Raw genomic sequence first — 14,955 nt, 5'->3', positions numbered from 1 at the left:
CCACCGCTGTGCATGAAATCATAACCTCTAGCGATGTCTTAATGATGATCCAGCTTTGACAAATCTGGAAAAAGAAGGGGAGGGTATGGGATCTGTAAAGCAATAGAAGGTTTATGCAAAAATGCCAGGAGCAAGTCCTTTGAAAAAAGCAAATACATGGAAGAAAGCAATACGTAATGTGCTGTATTACATACTCGTTCTGAAGCGTGAATTAGTGTGGATGTGTGCTCTGCTGGCTTTGAATGGGCTGTAGAATTGGATTCTGCTTGAAAGTAATGGAGGAAAGAGCTACAAAACCCAGCTCTAAAGACACATCTCTCCACATCTACATGGATATAAGCTGTAATTCCTTCCTGGGTTAAGATCAATTTTTCTCTCAATACATCTTCTGATGTGAAACAAGGCTGCAAGGTGCAGAATTTAGAAATAAAACATGAATAATATCTCAGCATCGGCCCCTGGTGCTGGTAGGACTTGTATTTGTGTGTTGGGTAAACTGGCAGTAAAGCAAGCCGAGAATCCAAACCAGATCCTTTGTAAAAGAGAGTAAAAAGAAATGGTTTAAAACAGAACATAAAGGGCTAATGTTAAGAAAATGAAATACAATAAAGGATTAGCTAAATAGACTGAGTGGATAAAAAAAATAACTATTCGGAAGCAATTAAGCGTGCATATTTTAGTTAATTAGCCCCAGATAATTAGTAGGGTTTTGCCTATGAAAGGGCTGCCTTTATTTCGGGAGAAATATTAGCCCTTTCTAGTCATTCGAAAGTTCTCCTCAAATTTCAGCTGTCGACAGCAAAACAAAGCCAATCCGATGACAGGCAGTAATAACGGGCTGCCTTCCCGCTACCTCTCCCTTTGCAGAAAGCTGCTCACAGCTAAACAACCTCTGATCCCTCGTTTACTAAGTGACAGCTTTTCAAAGGCAGGTAGTCTTAACAAAAGGCATGAGCCATTCCTGCTGGACTTGCTCTGAGCTGCTGACTCCTGGCTCGGTTCTTTTAGGACAAGTCTCAACTTTGGTGCATTCAACTTAAGTGGGTGATCATCTGTTGGAAGCTGCAATCTAACAGCTTTAGGATACAAGGTCACAGATTTGAATCCTGTCAGAGGATAACCTGTTCTCGGCATGCTGTAGTAGTATTGTACTAGTAGCCTGCTAAAAGCATGGGAATTGTGATCTTGTGTGATCTCAGAAGAAGCAAGGCATGGTCATGCATGCCTCTTGCTGCAATGTGCTGTTAGCTGTAATGCTGGTGACACTTCTGTGCACTGTGATGAAGGGTACCCTAGAAGACCACGCATGTTCAGGCCTTTGTCCTACCTAGATGCACATTGTCTATATAAAATGACACCAACACACAAGCTAATGCTGAAACAGCTCACTGGCAGGGTGGCGTGCCCTCAATCTGCACCTCTGCCCCGGAGGCAGTGTCTGTCCACAGGGCCTCCTTTATGATTGCTGTTAACACTCCCCTCCCCCAGAGATATTGAACATGTCAGTGCTAAGAGGCTGCAGACAAGAGACAGGCTGCCAGAAGCTCGCCTGCCCTGAAGATCTCTGAAGGAATCTGCCGAAGCCATCACTCAGCACACCTTTCCTAGAGAGTGGCTAATGTTTCACGCACAGGTAAGCGTGGAGCATGAGGCAGCCCTGTTCTTTGCGGGTGGCAACACTTTCAAACTGTTAGCTGGAGGCTTTAAGGGTGAGGGTGGGTATTGGTGCTGATCAAACCAACAATTAACCTAATTGGGGTTAATTGCATTAATTACCTCTTTATCTATCTGGCATAGGACGTGTAAAGAGTTTCAGTGTATGCACAATACTTTTATCTGTTGCCCATTCCATTATTTATTTATTTTTTTCTTAACATTTTTTCTTAACCCCATGTTCTGGTCGTAATGCTGCACATGTGGCAAAGTACTGTAAACATGCACATACTTCTGCTCACACCACTCCTTTATACTGTGAATATGCAACGCACACACACATTACTCAGTGCTAAGGAGCTGCTAACAAGTATTCCAAATGGGAATTTAGGACCCCACAACGCGGACATCCCCTGCGCTCCCCAGGCCTGCTGCTTAATGAGGGGATTACTCCCAGCAGGCTCCCCTCTCTCTCATTGTCGCCTCTCATGTAGAGTCAGGGGGAGCCCTGATCTCCTTCCTGAACTCCCCCAGCAATACCCCACTGCCGCTCTCCGCAAAAACACACTCGCAGGAGGAGATCCTGTGGAGCGCTGCAGAGCTTTGTGAACTTCTCGTTTCAGGAGATGCAGCTCTTACAAGCCAGGTACAAAGTCGAAAGTGATGTGTTTCTGTTTGTTATCTGACAGTACACTAACCTGGGTCATCAGGACTTCTGTATGAATGTGCCACCTCTGTTTTAAAAGAGCTAGGCTCTCTTAGTGGTGCTTTATACCACGTCACTCAGAGAACCATCAGGGAACCATCAGGGAACCATCACACGGTTATTGTCAGTACCTGATTTCTGCTCTGTATTTAAAGCTTGTGCAATGAACTAGAAGGAAGAATAGCCAAGGCGGGATGTTGTTAAATGCACCAGCAGGGAACCATGTTTCTTTACGTCCGATAACCAAAACACAAAGCTAATGCGTGCAATTTTATGAAGACGGTAAAAAGAAGTCTTGGTAATATTTTCATATATAGTTGAATGAAGGACTTGTGGACGCTTCTGTTGTCAGTCTCTGAGAAGAGACTGTGACGATGTGTGAATCAAACTGTTCTACCAGCACTGGTGTTGGGCTGCCTCGTTGTTTCATCACCTACATCACATGGCTTAACATCCTGTTTGCTTTGTGCACATTGAAGATCTTACAACACTTTTTAATTAAAGACAAGCTTTGTTTCTTCCAGCATAGGCCAGTTTTCTTTCTAAACAGACAAGCAGCTTCAAAAGGCTGCTCTGTTTACACATCCCCCAGTGCTGTTCTCATAAAGAAAACCAAATTACTAGATATTCCTGAAACCTCGGACAATGCAGCTTTCAGAATGAACTACTATAAACTGGAATTACTGTAACTGGTGCAGTAATGGATCAGGAATTGTATGCCGGCCTTGATCCTATTAGTTTTGCTTCTGTTCTTTGAGAGTGACTGAATGAATCCCATTGCCAAGAGCTCATTAGTGCAGACAATGAGAGAACCCATTCTCCAGGACCTGTCAGTCGACAAGGCCTTGTTTCCCTGGTAACCCACAAAACACTCCATTACCCAGGCCGCTCTTTCTTTCTTTTCTTTCTTCAGATTTCTGTGAGATTCTGCTTCACATGTGGAGCCCGTCTGAAAGACACAGATTTACTAAACTTCTCCCACTCAACAGTCTGTAAAGATTTACTATACAAAGATAAAAGGTGTTGTGGTAGTATGAAATGGCAAGACTAAAAAAGTGGATAACTGTGGATAAGCAAGTTTCCTAATTCAGTTGAACCTTATCAATCCTAGTTGATATTCATTATCATTTAATACTCTGGATTGTATCAAGAATCCCCCTTGAGAAATCAACCATTAATGATGTATCAGAATTCCACTCCATCATATCCTGTGTTCAGACGCCAGCCTACTACATGAACATACAGCCCAATTCTAACATTAAAGAATATCACCATAAGATAATCATTTAACACAGCCTGAGAGTCTCTTTGTGGTCCTCTCACACAAACTACACAAGAAGACCTCTTTTACGCAATAAGAAACACACAGCGTATTAACTTGCAATATACTGGTACTTACTCAGTCTAACAGGACAGAATGCTTGGTATCTGATCTGTGCTCGTTAACAAGTGAAGGTTTATTTCTGCTGTAATACAGCTTCAGACATCTATGTAACGGTTATCGGGAGCTCATCATCTGAGATGTTAACATAAAGAATAAGAGCCACTACTGAACAGGGGGTTTGATCTTCCCTCAGTAATTGTAATTTCCCAGTAAAGCGCTTAAAGCCCTTGTTACCCCAATGGAAGAGCAGGAAAAGGAACACAGGGGTAATAATACAGAGGATTATCTTATTGAAAAAATAAAATCACGATCCCACTCAACATTCTCCTCAGGTCACCCGTTCCTAATTTAGTTTTTATTGCTTTTGAACAAAGCGTTCTCCTGCACTCTTTTCTCAGAGTGCTTGAGTCTAGTAAAGCGCTGGGAGTGAGCATTAGACCCTGGTTCACTGGCCCGTAAAGCCTGCGGCACAATACTGAAAAGAAGCAGCTAAGCGACTTGTCTCGCAAAAGAGACTGTCCTCCCTTTTTGCTTTTTGGACTGGTCTGCAACACCAATCCATGTCCATTTGGATGCCCAAGTTTCCACCCCAGAACAGAGCAGATTAGAAAGACTAAGACTAGGATGACCGATGCTAGTCCTGTTCTGAACTGCTGTTTGTGTTATTATGGAACTGCTGTTTATTCTTATAAAATACAGTATATCCCGGTTTTCATGAACTCTATGGGGTTTGAGAAGTTGCACTGCCATATCTTTGAACAAAACATATACACATTATAGATAGGAATCTTAAAATGGTACACACAGTGACTGAGGGGATATTCAGACACAAGATTTTAATTACTAGTCTTTGGATGTCTTTTTTTTACTGAAGCAAGAAACTAGCAAGTCTCAAAAAGACAGACCCAACATGCACACGAAATATGAGCAGTCTACTGATAGATACACACATGCATGGAATATCTACTGACTGTGTATTAACATGGAACTAAACTTCAGCAAATAGTTTCTTGAATATTAATTCAATAAGTCTTTATGTCACTCAAAATAAAGCATTCCCATCACTTGTTTTGTGTTCTAGTGTATATGCATAGTGCTTTGAGGTGCCTCAACACAAAAACATTGTAAAAATATAAATCTGTTGTTATTCTTATTGACAGGGCAGTACTGTTTTTTGGTTGTGTGACATGACAGGTTAATTTAGTAAGAACTTTAATACACTGTCAACCTTCTATCAACATATTCCTCTCTATATATTGTACTTGCAGGGTAGCACAGACACAGGAGCCATTATGAGAAACACCAGGGAGGCACCTGGCTTGCCACGAGCCCACAATGCAGGGAATTCTGTGCAACCAATTTATGGAAAGCATGCTTGGATCGCAATGATTTATTTGAAATTGACGTGGAAATCTTAAACCATCCTTAGCTCTTGTACAGCCTCCAGTCTCCTCATGGAAAAAAGAATAAATAAATCTCAGCGTGAAAGAAAGCTACAGGCAGGTCTCTCATGCACATCTTTCTTTTTTGTCCTTGTCGGCAGAGTGTGGATATTTCAATCCTATGATCTCGTCTTTATCTTCGACAAGTAAGTATAATTCCACATTAAGATGACTGTTGTCAAACAAACCCCTTCTTGCAAAAGACTTTTATGATTATGATCATATTCTATATAACGATGATTACAATAATCTCTTTTTAAGTTAGTGTGAAATCCCTTCTGTGGTTGAGTAGATCTTTACTGTGATTTTGTAATTTTTTTTTGTTGCAAAGAGAACCAAAGAATAAAGTAACACTTGTACCCTATTTCCCCCCGGCTCTTGAGTCTAACAAAGCTGATGATGAACTTTAGAGCACGGTTCAACAGTGCTTGAAAAGGGAAAGGGCACCCTCATCAAAACCCCTTTAATAAACTATGAAGACTGTAGCCTTTAATAACCTCCCAGGGAATGGCTCTCAGCGGCCTGTTTTATTCATTCCTGCTAAGCTTTTTCCAGAAAGAGACACAGATGTTGACATTTTTTCTCCAGTGTGTGTTAAGATAGATTCTAAAGGCTATTCTTCTTGGTTGTTCTTTTACCCCCCTACCCTGTTTTTTATGAAGCAGGGAGTTTGGCATGGGTTGTTTAGTTAAAGAGAGCAGTGGATGTCTCCTTTTTATTCTCCCCGGCCAGGCCCCGGATTTGGTCTCTTTGTGGGGAGCAGCAGGTAGTGATGGCTGGCTGGGTCAGTGTTTAGGCCCTGTGTGCTCTCCCGCAGAGGTGAGAGGTCAGCCGCCAGCCGAGAGGCTCCATACCAGAGCCTTGGTGCCTCCTACTTGTGCTCTCTTACAGAAATCATTTAAAGGAAACCAATGGACGTGGATAAAGAAGTCCTTGACTTGGGGGGTGAAAACAGACCGCCCTGTTGTGAAAGCCTCCTTAGCTTGTATTGAGCTGTCTTGAATTGCTGTTTATTTATATATATATATATCGGTGGTCTTTCTCTTTTTCAACTTTTTTTTTCCTCTGGCTTTGTTTGTCTTTAGCTGGATTCCTTATGTTCATACCTGTGATGAGCAAGTTTAATCAATGCAGCCCACAAAAATATGTCAAGTGGAAATCATTCACTGAAGCATTATGTTATGATAACCAAGGACTAGATGGATGTCAGCCCCAGCTGCCAAAGATTTGACAAGAATATTCTGTACGTTTTTAGCATATAAGTGAAGATAACGTTCCATACAGGCATGCATACACATACTGATAGAGTTAGCAGCATGATGTATGAAACTGTGGACAATGAGACCTCGACTGGATCAGAACCACAACCGTACTGCAGACGTGAAAAAGACATTCAACTGAGCTCAGACACCAGGACCAGAGGACACAGCTGGAAATGAAGTCAACACAAATTTCAACACAGGGGGTAGAAGACACTTTTTTTATATATAATGGGATTCCACGCCACACTGTAAATGCTAAATCACTGGGGTCCTTCAAGAGCCGACTTAAAAAATGTTTTGGGATCAATCAGCTACTAAGAACCAGGATTGCATAGATAGGCTAAATCCAGTCTTATTAGTAAATCTAATTGCAAAGAAAGAAGAGGCGCCAGCATGGCATTTCAGGGCAGACTGCCAGGATGTGATTGTGCAACATCATAACATGCAGGCAGGCTTTACATCACTTGCAATCATAATGCATGCACACATGTACCATCAGAAACACATCTCACATCAGAAGCAGGGGATGATTTCTTAGCTTGCTTTATTTCTTTTGGAAATGTGCAGGTTGTTACTTTGTTTTTAAATGATGATGTCATACCCCTGTGAATATGAAAAGTGGGGCATCCATGTACTGTGCATGTACTGAAAGACATAATCCATCCTACTAATTGTATGTTTTTATAAAGAGAAAGCTATGTTTAAAGAGCGAGTGTGCAGTAAATCTTAGATATAATAAATTAAAATATACAGCAATGCAATGGATGCTCTGTACAGAGGCAGAAGCATTGTGTTCTCTGCTTATTGTGTCTTACATTGTAAATAACAGACCCCCCTCCTCTCCCTGCAATCATCGCCTCGCCTCGCTCCCAGGCTATTCCTCCCTGAGAGCAGCATGGTGCCCACTGCGACTGAACTCTCAGCATGAGGGAGAGGAGAGGTTGAGCCGGGGTTACAGGTGCTTTTTATCCTGCCTCGCGGGAAAGCTCCAACATCCTGCTGCTACAAATTTGTCCAGCAATTCCCCTCTTTCTTGCAGAGTGTCAGCGAGAGATTTTTTGATATGATAACTCAATTAGGCCTGGGGATAGATGACGCGGTGGCAGAGAGCCAGCGCCGAGGGAAGCTGTGATCCCGCTCCTTAGCCTCTCCTCAGGAGAAGACGACACATGTGATCTAGTAATTCGTTAATAACAGACCCCCTGCCTGACACTTGTGGTCTAACAGCTAGGCTAAAGCAGAAGACTGAGAGCCAGGAGACCCTAGGGATAGGTTCGGATCCAAGCCTAGGGTGACTGGGAGTTCCTGAGTGACACCCCCCCCCCCCCCCCCCCCCCCCAACTATTCCATTTAGCTCCTGAGCTTCAGCTGACAAATTGAGGCTACTGTGTGCATCTTAGCTCTCCCTGGTGTTATAGATTGTAATAAACTGATGCAATACTTCCTATGCTACTTTTACATGTTGGTAGCTTACTTGATGTTATTGCATTATACTGTGTCAGCTGACAACAGAGTTCCAAAATGAGTTTCGTCAGCACTGATGAGAACACATGGGAACATACAAAAGCTACGAACGAGCCATAACACCACCAAAGCTTGCCTGGTTCTTAGTAAATAATCTCAACAAATCAACATGTTTGGCTGTTTTTTAAATAAAAGGCATGCTTTATTTTAATTGTTGATGACTAGCTTACTAACAATATAGCAAATGTTGTGCACCTTTTTAAAATGGTTAGTTAATATATTGTAAGCAATGTAAAGCCTCCGATTTCTACTCCAGGTCAATCACATCACTGCAATGGGTCGCTTTTAAACATGTGACAGGAGTATGATTAGCATATGACCAGGTTTTATATAAAATAAAACAAAAAATCTCTCTTATCTTCCACTGCAGATAGCATTTCCCTCAGCACACTGCAACAAACCTTTAAAGGGATATTCTACTAAAAGTTATTTTGCTGTCTTTTTTCTTTTATAGTAGAACCATTTATTCCAAACCCATAGCTGGATAATTTGGAATGGCGGGTGGGGGGGGGGGGGCACAGTCATGCATCTCAACTTGATTACTCCCACTCAAGCTCTTTGCAATGTATTCATGGTGTTACTGTCTGCATACCATGGCACTCTGCTTATCCTCTCGCTAAATGAATCAAGAGCACTGGACACCAAATGACCTCCTTTTCATTTTTGTATTTCTTTGTGCTTTTCTCTTAAGACCTCTCTTGACTACACCACCCAGTGGACTGTGATGGTTGCAGACTGTGGCCTGTTTGTTTACCATTGAAGACTTTTCAACCCCGAAGAAGGAGGGTTAGAGGGAAGGGGGCTCCTGGTCAAGAGTGTGCTTCCCTAAGTGTGCAGGCTACAGAAGAAAAAACAACAACAACAAGTCAGTCAAGCTGTTGTTTTTGTGCCCAAACCAATCCAATTCTGAGATTAATAACTTGGGTAACACTTTCCACTGTCTAATTAGTAGTTACTTCGTAAATGCATGTGTACTTCCACGTAATTACAGTGCTTAGTTACAATGTACTTAATGTGCAAATCTTTTTGCACCATGTATGTAAGTACATAATTGTATCAGAAAAGAGATTGTTTTAATGAATTTATTCATGCTTGCAATAAAACCCTTGTTTACTTGGTTCAGTTCAATAGTTTAGACTGGGTTTGGGATAAACAGCGTGCCGTTCACAGACATCACTGCATTATTTATATTTGTGTGTAACTTGGGGGGCATAACAATTAATTTCTAGTGGTGTTAAACTGCAGTCTACCGATGTTTAAATAGGCCAGTAAAACTATAGTTACCATTACTATGAAGAATTAACATTTAAATAGCCCAGTAAAACTATAGTTACCATCACTATGAAGACTACATTTAACTATATATTGCCAGATATTGCCATGCTTGCATGGTCATGGGGGCAGGCCTCTGAATGCAACGCTCTTTGGAAAGGGCTGACATGCACACTGTTTCGCTGTCCGGAGGATGGAACAGTGTGCAGAAAGGCTTGCTTGGAAATCACTGACTCACAATCAAGCTGGAAGGGGAAGGGAGGAGGGGAGCTTTCTGATCCTGCTTCCAGTTTGCTACTTCTTTCCCTTTGTCCCCTACCTTTCAGCCAGTCAACCCTTTGCAATAAAGGAAGGGGGCTGCACCTGTTTGCCAACAAGGCGATTTAATGGCCCCTGGCAGAACAATACCAGCGTATTCATTTCCCCCAACGCGGCCTCATTACCAGAGCATCAGGAACACTGCCCATCCCACTCATCATCACAGAGGGGGCTGGGGTGACAGTGCCAGCCAATGCGTTTTGTTTTGTGTGAACTCGTAAGAAAGCATCCCTTTTATAAATGTGTACAGTAAGGCGCTTTTTTATATCAATAACAATGTCACTTTGACCAGCTCATGGAAATGCCAGGGAAAAAGAGTGCAGTGAAGCGTGGCAGATAGCAACAGGAGGATGGAACGCTCTAAAACAGGGGTGGTCAAAGCCAGCCCTTCCAATCCTGCTCTCTGTTCCAACCCTGTTCTAAATTGTTTAATTGAACCAATTCAATCTCCATCCACACTCTAAAGTAGTCAATGACACGCCTGCTCTGAAAGGTATTTAACAATAGCCCATATTTGGAGGTCTGTGTATAATGACACAAGGGGTAGCCCGTACCATTCCCTGTGGATTCGCTGTTGCATTATGCAACATACCTCAAACATGAATGTTATGAGACACACAAGTGAGTGCCACGCAGGTCTGCTCTGCCTCATCGTCTCTGTCCCTCCCACACAATGGGCCGTATTCACAAAGCATTAGTGTGCTGGCAAATGCATCGTGCTGCATACAGCCACAGAATGCACTTTGTCCAGTGTAGCGTGTGCGCTTGTACTTGGGCGTGAAGTCCAGCACAAAAGTGAGCAGGGACAAATAAATCCAGTCCTACCGCTTTTCTTTCCTGACACATGCAATGCTTCCGTGGCTCCAGTTCCACATTTAAGACACCTCTTTAGGCCTGATAATAGCTGGCCTTTTACTCAAATAGGAGTTGGACTGTTTAACGGACAGATCTGACTGCTGGAAGCAAGAACTAAGGCCGCAGTGTCAGAAACCCCCACACTGGCTTAAGAGAATTCAATATTATTTATCCACTTAAACATCCAGGTTAAGCTGTGGAACATGCAATAATACGCCTTTTATTGGTGCGTTATTGATCATACAGAAAGAATCCTTAAACTAAGGTGATAACGCCAGGGTGGGCAAAAGTCTACATTCTGCATGCAATGTTACTGCATGCAACTCTTTTGGTATTGCTAATGCCTACCTATTAACATACCCATACAGTAAACTCTAATGGCAGTGCACTGGTCTGGGGTTAAAACGTGGTACCCTGTATGTTGTGCTTGTCTGGGCATGAGCAAATTATTTTAGTGCAGAAACAAGGAAACACCCACCTGAAAGGGATACGGTGTACTGAGTTTGGACTTCAAAGTCCTTTTTAATATCATTTTTTCCACAATTCAGCAAATGTATGCGACTTTAACTGATGAGCAACACATTGGGCTCTGTAAAATTGTAAGTAGTTAATCACAGCATTGACAATGTACCATTTTCTGGTGTTAAAGGGGAAATAGCCCCACATTCTGACGATGTACCACTTTCTGGTTTTAAACGGGGAAGCGTACCACTTTCTGGTGTTAAAGGGGAAAGTGTCCCACATTTTGATGATGTCTCACTTTCTGGTGTTAAACTGGAAAGTGTACCTCATTCTGACGATGTACCACTTTCTGGTTTTAAACGGGGGGGAGCGTACCACTTCCTGACAATGTACCAGTTTCTGGTGTTAAACGAGAAAGCGTACCACATTCTGCCAATGTACCACTTTCTGGTGTTAAACGGGAAAGCGTACCACATTCTGGTGTTAAAGGGGAAACCGTCCCACATTCTGACGACGTACCACTTTCTAGCTCTGCACCGGTACCAACGTGGGGGAGAGAGTTGCACTTGCTACCATGCTGAACCAGGCAGTGGAGGTGTGCTTATACAAGTTGATACTGTGGTAGGTCATGGTAAAAGCCTAGCAAAGTGCAGTAAAGCATGGTAAAAGTGTAGCGCTAGCCTGTTAAAGCACATATACGCACTGTAAATGACAAATCAAGTAAATGTGCATGGACACAGCAGGTGAAAAGCACAGGAAATTGCAAGTTTATTTTGATGGCAAGGTTTTTGAGGTTTGCGGTTAGATAAAGACATTGAACCTCCCCCGAGCTATAACTACATTTCCATCCTACAAAGGGGCATGGCTTTAGTTTTTTGGAAAGCAAGCCTGAAAAGAGAGCTACTAAGTGTGGTGGTGTCTTTTGTAGCAGATCTCTTTAAGGCATGCATGCAGTAAGCACACTTAAAAACTTGAAAGATTATAATAAGTAGTTTATTTATTTATCGTGCTCTCTTTGCTTGTTATCTAATTGGAAACCACGGCTGGGAGACTGCAGTGCAATCCACAGTACTTAGCAGGGGAGCATTCACACCATGTGTGTGCATGTTTGTGCATAAGCCCCCAAAATTAAGAGGGTGTCAAGAGTTAGAGAAACTGTAATGAAGAGAGAACAAAATTTATAAGAACATGTGTTTAAGGATTGTGTGCCAGCATTGTACAGCACAAGGGTTGTGTTTGGGACTGGCTTCATTGGCTTTATAAGCTAAATTTTCAGATGTCTTCATCCAGTTTTGTTAACTGTTGAAAAGTATATACCGTATCCCATTCTTTGTTGAGAGGCCACATATTTTCCAGTCTGATGTACACACCTGTTGATTGATTCACTTGATTACACGCACTATTAACAGTTAACTGCTCTTACCAGCCTCTAGCTGCAAGTTTGTATAGTATCGTGTGTAAACAGCTTGTATCACAGGCAATCTCTTAGTGAACGTTTATTTTTAATTATTATTATTTTATAACCTTATGAGTCGTTTATCTGCTTGGCAACAGAATGGTGACCTTTCAATTGTGCAATGAATACATGTTTCAGCTCCAGCTCATGACTTTTTGGTTTCAAATGAATTCTCGTGGTTTTGAATGTCGTGCGTTTCCATTTAAGATTCATGAAGAGTTACGTGGTAGTTTTTTTTGCTCAATTTCACAATCAAAAAAGTATTTAAATATTATGAAGATTATTACCCTATATAAAACAAAAAAATAAAAGAGAAAAGAAAAACGCAATACTTGAATAGGATGTAAACCAAAATGACATTATTTATTTTAAATTGAATTATAACAGCTACTTGAATACTGAATATTTACACCTGTTTTAAATCATTGCTAGTAATTGGTGATTGCGACTACCGTGTATGTTCGTGTGAAATGTGAAAGGCAAGTTCTTATTGCATTTAGAATCTGTCACAAGAATGGGTTAAAAAATAAAGGATGTAGGCCTAAAATAGGGTTCATGTATGTAAAATTTTAGGAGCAAGCTGTATCAATAATTGTTTGGAGAGGGCAGTAAAGTAACTTAAAAATGTAAATATATATATATATATATATATATATATATATATATATATATATATATATATATATATATATATATATAATTAATGTAATATAGTTCATTAGAGTTCTTCTCAAGAAGATACGGCAGATATTTTAAGTATTTTAAGTATTTTATATGATTTTATTTTATTTTTTGGCTAGACGGGAATATTATGGGACACATCTGAGTAGCGAGCTACTGCACTTACAAAATGAATGCAATTCAAAAAAAAAAAAAAAAAAAAGCGAATTTGTAAGCGCACTAAAAATAAACAAAGTAAGTTTACTTTTTAAATCTGATTTTGAATTTGAATGCAAATTTAAACAGCTATATCATGAATGCATTTCAAAATCCATTAAAGCCGTTACATTAGCCAGTGTTATAATACTATTTTATTTGAGAATAAAAAATGTTTTTGTTAAAAAGAAAAAGTTAAACATTGGACATTGGCGTCATCTAGGGGTTAGTGGAGGTATTTCACCTTATTAAGTACTCATGAACTTACATTCAGGGTTTCGCAGTCCCTGATTCGCACACATTTTTGGAATGCATAATTCTTACTGTAGATTCGTTTCTGCGAAACCTTTAATTATGTTGTATAAAGAAAGAAATGTTGGGGACCTATGGATCATGCTTTTTACACTGTTCTATTCAGATTGAGCATTCTAGTGTCTATAAAAATCACCCTCTTTTATTACCCAAAATGAACCCAGTTTTTCTGAATGCTCAATGCAGCTTGTAAAACTGTAACGTGCGACCACTAGTTTGATTCATTCTACAGTCATGAATGCATTGACTAGGCAAGCTATCGACCTGCACAATGGAACCATTCTGTTTGCAAAGAAGAAGCGACAAGAGGCTGTTTGAACCCTTTTCCTATTGGATAATTAATTGAGTTTTGTGCCAAACACCTGTGAACAATCAAAGCTTAATGAAGGAGTAATTGAAGCTGTAAGTAGTTTGCTAACAGATTCCCCCCTAAGGCAAGCAGTGTACTCTGATCAGCCTGGGACGTGAGCAGGGAAAGGCTTATCGAGGCTGGGAATCTCGAGAATCTAATTCAACCCCATATGGCAGTAACATGGGTTGTTTGCGTTGTCGGTTCAACCTCCGACCTCTTCCTATGATAGCCACTTAGATAACAAGCATGGGAATGGGGGTGCGGCTACAGCTGCAAAGCTTTAAAAAAGGAACTGCATCCAAATATTAGCCTAAACCTGACTTCATTATAGTAAGCTGGTCCAAATGACGTCTTCTGTATATATTGTTTTAATTGCATAGCTTTTGTACATTTGCACTTTTAAAACATGTACTGTATATAAATCCAAAACCTCCCTGTCAATCCTCTTCTTAAGACCTAGCTGTAACTAAATGTGTTGCAAATCACAATTTCAAAGGCCCACTGTGCTCTTCCCTCTCATTGAATTTCAACATGCTCTCTATTTTGGCATATCCCATACTGAGCACTGGACCTAGTTTAAAGAAGTTTCAAACTTTCTGCATTTATATATCACAATATTTATATATCACAATATATATATATATATAAAGGTAACAGCTATTCCATTAGGACAATCCCTATTTTAATGGTGTGCATGCATTCACTTTGTTATGTATATAGCCAATGCAATTACACGATTAATCATTCAATCTCAAAGTGACAGATGGAGCCACAGAGTGACAGGTAGAGACAAGGAACATAAGGTGCGAGTCAGGATCACGGGGCATGTGCAAACACAAAGGTACATCTTCTGAGAGGAATACAAGGGATTTTAATTGAATTACTACTGGTTACCTAACTGTTTCTAGTAGTTTCTTGTTAGATTTTACAGTTGTATGATTGTATTATTTTTCTTTTGCACTTGCTTCATGATTGGACCCCGGGTGTGTTTAATACTGCAAGACAGAAATGTTGACCCCCATACTTTAAACATGAACCAAAGATTTAACTGAAATAACGGAGGACAATCTCTGTGTGTATA

The sequence above is a fragment of the Polyodon spathula genome, chromosome 14, assembly GCF_017654505.1.
Source record: "Polyodon spathula isolate WHYD16114869_AA chromosome 14, ASM1765450v1, whole genome shotgun sequence".
In the NCBI taxonomy this organism is placed as follows: domain Eukaryota; kingdom Metazoa; phylum Chordata; class Actinopteri; order Acipenseriformes; family Polyodontidae; genus Polyodon; species Polyodon spathula.
The sequence above is the reverse complement of the archived record's forward strand: the minus strand, read 5'-3'. Positions refer to the sequence as shown.